The sequence below is a fragment of the Gossypium hirsutum genome, chromosome A10 (genome assembly GCF_007990345.1).
Source record: "Gossypium hirsutum isolate 1008001.06 chromosome A10, Gossypium_hirsutum_v2.1, whole genome shotgun sequence".
NCBI classification, from domain to species: Eukaryota; Viridiplantae; Streptophyta; class Magnoliopsida; order Malvales; family Malvaceae; genus Gossypium; species Gossypium hirsutum.
In genome coordinates this window covers 44,003,450-44,010,483 of record NC_053433.1, presented here as the reverse complement: position 1 = coordinate 44,010,483, position 7,034 = coordinate 44,003,450, and the positions used below count along the sequence as shown (strand labels likewise).

Below are 7,034 nucleotides of genomic sequence, written 5' to 3'. Positions count from 1 at the left end.
ATTTTCTCTTTGTTTTAGTTTAATTTGTTAATTAGTTTAGTTAATTAGTTTAATAAACAACCCCTTTTTATTTCTAGGTTAAATAATAAAAAGATAGTTATTACTAGTACTTTTGGTTCCCTTGGGTACGATATCCCTTGGGTACTATACTATTGTTCGATAGGTGCGCTTGCCTTTTTATCGTGATAATAGTTAGTGTAGGTTTGATCTGCATTATAAATATTTATTACTTGTTACGAATCACGCGATCAAGTTTTTGGCACCGTTGCCGGGGAACTAAAATATTAGGAACGCACAATTTTTATTACTTTAGCCATTTATTTTTCTTGCAATTTAGTTTAATTTTATTTTTATTATTATTTATTTTTCTTTGGCAGGTTTTTATAGTTTATGACTAGAAGAAACCCATCGGGTCCATTACATTTTGACGAAGAAATCGATCACACAGCTCGTAGAAACCAAATAGAAATAAGACGTAGCTTAAGATACATAGAGAATGAGAAAGAAGACGATACTCAACCCCCAACCGAAGAGATGGTTGAAAACCAAGGCAATTAGCTACCTCCTGCAATTGTGGTTAATCAAAAGCCTGCTCCATGCACTATGTATGATTATGCTAAACCTTCTTTAATAGGAACTGAATCTAGTATAGTTAGACCTTTGTAGCTACAAATACTTTTGAATTAAAACTTAGCACTATTCAGATGATACAGCAGTTTGTTCAGTTTGATGGTTTGCAGGATGAAGATCCCAACACTCACTTAGCAAATTTTCTGGAATTCTGCGATACATTCAAAATCAATGGCGTTTCTGATAATGTCATTCGTCTTTAGTTATTTCCTTTTTCATTGAGGAATAAAGCTAAACAGTAGTTTAACTCGTTACCACGATGGTCAATTACTACTTGGGAACAAATGACCGAAAATTTTTTACTAAAATACTTTTCGCCGGCTAAAATGGCTAAATTACGTAATGATATCTCTTCTTTTGTGCAGATGGATTTAGAAACACTTTACGATGCATGGGAGAGATACAAGGACTTACTGAGAAGGTGCCCTCACCATGGGCTACCGCTTTGGCTACAAGTACAAACATTCCACAATGGTTTGAATCCCTCGACTCGGTAAATGGTTGACGCAGCTGCTGACGAAACCATCAACAACAAAACACCTGAAGAGGCTTATGAATTCATTGAAGAAATGTCACTGAATAACTATCAGTGGTAAGTCATGAGGACTAAGCAAACAAAAATAGCCAGCGTTTATAACGTCGACTCAATTACTATGCTGTCAAACCAGGTAGAACTTCTCAATAAAAAGATTGATGGTTTTCTTAGTTCTACGCAGGTACATCCAGTAATGAGGTGTGACTCAAGCAGAGAAGATGTGCATACAGAATATCAATCCTTCAATCCTACAACCGAAGAGGAATAAGTCAACTATATGGGTAATAATAACTTTAGATCTCAAAATAACCCATACAGTAATATTTATGATGCAGGTTGGAGGAACCACCCAAATTTCTCCTGGGTGGTCAAGGGAATCAAAAGCCACAAAATCCTCAGGGTTTTCAACAACCACCCTACCAACAGGAAAAGAAGCCAAATCTTGAAGAGATGCTCTCAAAGTTCATATCAATGTCAGAAACCCATTTCCAAAATACTGAGACAGCACTTAAAAATCAACAAGCATTGATCCAAGGACTCGAAACTCAGATAGGCTAGCTTTCCAAACTGATCTCCGAACGACCACAAGGTAGTTTGCCAAGTAATACCGAACCTAACCTAAGGAATAACTCAACGCAATTAATAATCAAGATAACAAAGGAATTGTTGAACCTGAACCAGAACCGAGGCAAGAAACTGTGGTAAGCAAATGGAGAGATGAGGTAGGTCAAAATACAAACAAACTAGCGACTGTCGAATATAAACCTCGTGTGCCATACCCTAATGCGACAAAGAAAGACTACTCAGATGAACAATTCGGTAAATCCCTTAAACACGGCCGTGCGACATGGCCATGGTTGAATTTGATAGGTGAACACGGGCATGTGAATGGAAAAACACGGGCGTGCCAGGGGCAAGGCTTGATTTCGTTTCTTCGACGCGGGTGTGAGACACGCCCGTGTCGATAAGCCGTGGACAACAATACACAGGCGTGGTACCCTAACACACGAGCATGGGAGAAGCGAACAAGGCTAGGCACGACCATGAGATATGGTCATGTGCCACACACGCCCCAGACACACGGGCGTGTAATAGTAGATAGCCACGACCTAAATTGTAAAATTCTAAAAGCACGGGCTTACTTTCAGAGTACACAGGCGTGGCCATAGGCCGTGTGCACCTCCCCTATATATGCAAATCACAGTTCATTTTCTTCTTCCTTTCAAAACCCTAGCTGAAATCTCCCGTTCTCCACTCCCTAATCCCTATTCTGGCCACCATTCCCCAGATTCTCACTTCACCAACCCCCAAACCACTCTCAAATCCACTCCCCTTGCATCAATCCTCACTTTCCCCTCTCTTTTCCTTCCATTTTTCCTCCACATGGCTGAACACTCACGCTCCATACTCGTGCTCACCATCAACACGCCCGTGCGCTGCCCTACAATAGTTTTTGGTTCACTTTCTCAACCTGAATACTTTAGGAATTTGCTTTAGTATTTTCTATATTTTAATTGTTTAAACTACTAAATAGCATATGCTAGTTTTAGGATTCTTGCTTAATTGATGATACCTCTTTGATTCCAGTAAATGCTTTTGAATAATCATATAAATTTTTCACCTCTCGCTTGATATAGTTAAATGTTAACACATCTTGGACCTACTATATCAATGCTTATACATTTTTAGATACATTATGTCATCATCGAGAGGCAAGACGACCGTGATCCTATCCTCAAAGAGACATGGAGGACCTGCTACAGCCGAAGTTCACCACCCATTCCTTGAGTTTTTGCAAGTTTCGTAGAATGAGCTATTTCAAATACTACGCGCGTGTTGCCTCACTATGGGTCCCTGCATCGACTGGGCTGCCGTAGAGCAAGTCCAGCTAGCTGATGCCATCCACGCCCTCTTGTCAACAGACCCATGGGAATGGTTCTCCACTATTACCGAACCCACTTATTTAGAGCTAACTTTAGAATTATGCTCTACTTTTTATTTACAGGTGGTGATGACGAACAATGATGACCCCGGCACCATTCACTTCCGATTAGGCTGTCTAGTTCGCACGATGAGTGTCCTAGAGATTGGAGTTGCTCTGGGACTTTACATCGATGAGTTTATGGAGGAGGAGGACATGAATACACTACCACGCAATATCCACATTTCACCCTCCTTGTGCTGGAAAGCTTTGGCACGACTCTCTTCCACCTACGACCCTAGCCGCTCGAAGGCCTCAGCTCTCGCCCCTTCCCTATGCTATCTACATGCCATATTGGCACACACTTTGACCAAAAGAAGAGAAAGCACCGGCGTCATCAACACCCATGACGCCTAGTATTTATGGTGCATGGTGAATGCACACGTGACTGCCTTGGCATACTTTATTACTTTCGCCATTCGCCATCAGACCGAGGGCATCGAAGGGAGTAATCTCTACTGGCCCTTACGTGACGTGCCTTGCTAGACACTTTGGCCTCCTCAACATCGTGGCCCAGTCATCAGCACTCACACTGATAGGTCAGATGTCCGCACGGGGCATCACACTATGTTACACATGAAGATAATTAAGCACCGACGTGAAACTGATCCTCCTCAGTATCGTCTAGCTCATGCAATTGGCGAGGAGGATCTTGAGGACATTCCTGATGATGTCCCCCCACAGCACGAGCAGCCTTCTACCACGCGACTTAGGGAACTACTAGTTCATGCGGCTGCTTCATTGGCACACCTTTCCGACTGACTCGCTCACTTCAAGCAGTATTGCACTACCCAGTTTGAGATGATCCATGAGTGAGATCGGCGACGTGATAGATAGATGGACGACATACAAGCCATGATGCAGCAGCTGTGCTAGCACTTTCACATTGCCACTCTAGCGCCACCACTTGAGGGCCCCACTGACGAGGATTATTGAATCCTCTTATCTTTTTATTTTTATTTTTCTTTTTATTTTCATTCCAATTTTATTATTTTCTTTTGAAAGAAATATCTATATTAGTAAATTTTACTTTCTTCATTTTTTCGGTATCTCTAACAAGTAATCCCACTACACTCTCTTCCACACCAACTCTTAATAAGCTCTTCATGATTCTACAGACTTCCAAGCAAAGCTGCTAGGAATATTTTAGGGAATGAGAAAACAAATGGGAAACAATACCTCACGAGTGCCACGTTCAATGACCCAATTTCTTCATCTAGCTACGAACAGTGGCAGCTACCACTTTCCCCAAACACTCCAGCCTCAGAATCAAGCTCCACATCCATATAACAGGGAGTTTCACCTCTTTCCCTCTTATGATTTTCTTTATTTTGAATAATTTATCTTTGTACATTGAGGGTAATGTACATCTTAAGTGTGGGGGGTGAACATGAACATGATGCCTAACTTTTTGCATTATTCTCAAATCCCTGAATTTGATCTTGTGCTTAAGTGATTTTCTCATAATATTGATCGAATGAATTCTGATTGATCTATAATTATTGTTGATATGTCATGAATTAGACCATGGGAATTATGCATGATTTTTTTATTATAGGATATTAGAGAATCGAGCATGATAAATTGATATTTTGAGAACTAAAATTTTTAGATTATTTTCCTAAATTGAGGTATTATCTTGAAATCTTAAGTATACAGGAATGACATCAAAAACCTAAATTTTTGGTGAGACTTTTTAGCCTTTTGAGCATATAGCTTTCTTTCTTGCTCACTTCTTTTGTGGTTTGAGTGTGTCAACATTGAACTGTTATTCTAGAACTTGCTTTGATTATACATGTCGAGATCAAACGTATGGTTTGATATACTGAGATGATAAAGGCACTTAGGATTTAACCCACTTACTCCATAAAAAGCCTTCCCACATAATTAAACCCTTAGTAAAACCCCTTGAGCCTACTAACCCTTTTTATTAATTAACCCTCATCATTAACCCATTAACCCATTATTGTTGAAATCCTCTTACTTAATTTACCCTTTTTTATCGGGATTATTTTTAATATTGTTACCTCACTATGTTCACCATTTTTTGTGACTGAATCAGGAAGTATGATTTCTACATTGTATTGACTTGATTTGTTCTTAAAAAAAAAAACTCAGTATTATTATTGTAATCCTCAGCAAGCTAAAGTTGTCATGAGCTCATGTAATATAGTTCTAGATATTTATTTGTGATTCAGTAATTAAGTTTTCGATAGTGGGCTAATATATTGAAATTATCTCGATTCTAACCTATGTCTCTTCAGCTTGTATCCATACCCGTAACCTAAACCCCGTTACAACCATGCAAAGACCTTTTGATTAGTGTATCATATCATTTACAAGTGGTGGAGATTTGATTTTCATGCAAGCCTATGGTAATAACTTCTCATGTTAGACAATCGAGTGCTTAATCTTGAACCTTAAAAACTTTGAGTGATTTGAGTGAATCCTTAGTGAGGATGTTATCTCTTGTATATTTAGGACTAAATACTTAGATGAAGAAGATTACCTATAATTTTTTTATCAAAATATTCAATTTTGATTGTTTGAGGCTTTTAATGCCCCTATAGTTGAACTCTCACTGTATGATTTTCCGTGGAATAGTTTGTAACATTATCAGTAATGATTATATGATTGAAAGGAATGAATTCTAGAAGTAAATGAGAGTTTTGCTTGATGACAAGCAAATGCTTAAGTGTTGGGGAATTTGATAAACGCCAAATTATACATATTTTTACCCCAAATACCTAGCATATTTATGGATGTTTATTACTAGATTTATGAATTTTGGTGCTTTTAATCTGATTATTTCATGTTTTGTACTCAGGAAAGCACCAAGAGTCAAAAGGAGCCAAAAACGAGCCAAAAAGGGACAAAATGGACCAAATCGAGAAGATGACACGGCCTAAGCCTTGCAACACGGGCAGCTCACAAGCCCGTGTCTTTCGAGGGTGTCGACCACGATTCACACGGCCTGGCCATTGACCCACACGGCTGTGTACAATTTAACAGATCGAACAGGCTAGCAATCACATCACATGGCCGTGGCACATGGGCATGTCCCGTTTTCAAAGAGTTGATTTTACATGGAAAAGGACACTTAGGGAGGAAGAAAACCAATCCAAAGTCTATATAAACACCCTAAGTATGACTTAGAAAGGGGCCGCTCCCCTCTAGAACTTTTCTGGAGTACAGAACCACACGTCGGGAATTACTTGAAGGAAGCCAGACGATCCATCCCAAAAGCCGAAGCTACTCTAAGACTGAAGATCTCTCTCAGAATCCATTTAGGGGTTTCAGAGTTTTCTTTATGTTTTGTTATTTTCACGCTTTTGAGATGTTTTATTATGAACTAAACCTCTTAGATACTTAAGGGGGTTGAAACCTATGATGGATCTTATTATTATTATCTGAACTGTATGATAAATACTTGATTTGTTCTTAATTATGTGTCTTAATGCTTGAGTTAATATTCTGGGTATTAATTCATGATTTGATTTGCTTATGAAGAGGAGCAAAAGTCCCTGTCTAAGAGTAGATTTGGCATAATTAAGCGGAGTTGATCCAATGCCTAGAAATAGGGTTCGAGATTTTGCCGGATTAGGGTGAAACCTAATATGGGAGTCCATAGATCGATTTACTGCTTCCCTAGGGGTTTTAATTAAGAAATAAATTTTGATTAATTCAACTGAGGGTTAGGTGTTATTAGTCTTGAAAGAGATAATAATATAGGTTAGGGAGTCTCACGAATCAAGTCAAGTGAATAAATCGTCTGGTTCAGAGTCAGATAACAAGTGAAATCTAGATGGATTCTTCCTTGGATGTCGTCTTTATCAATTACTTTTCTTCAAGTATTTTTTCAAATTTTCTCATTGATTTAGTTTAATT

At 38.9% G+C, this 7,034-nt stretch overlaps 1 non-coding gene across 1 annotated transcript; it reads right to left on the bottom strand.

Moving 5' to 3' along the window:
- Positions 1-962: 962 nt before the first annotated feature.
- LOC121209111 (small nucleolar RNA R71) lies at positions 963-1,069 on the bottom strand. Its single transcript, XR_005904228.1, has one exon. It is a non-coding gene; the product is annotated as a small nucleolar RNA R71 (small nucleolar RNA).
- Positions 1,070-7,034: the final 5,965 nt, after the last annotated feature.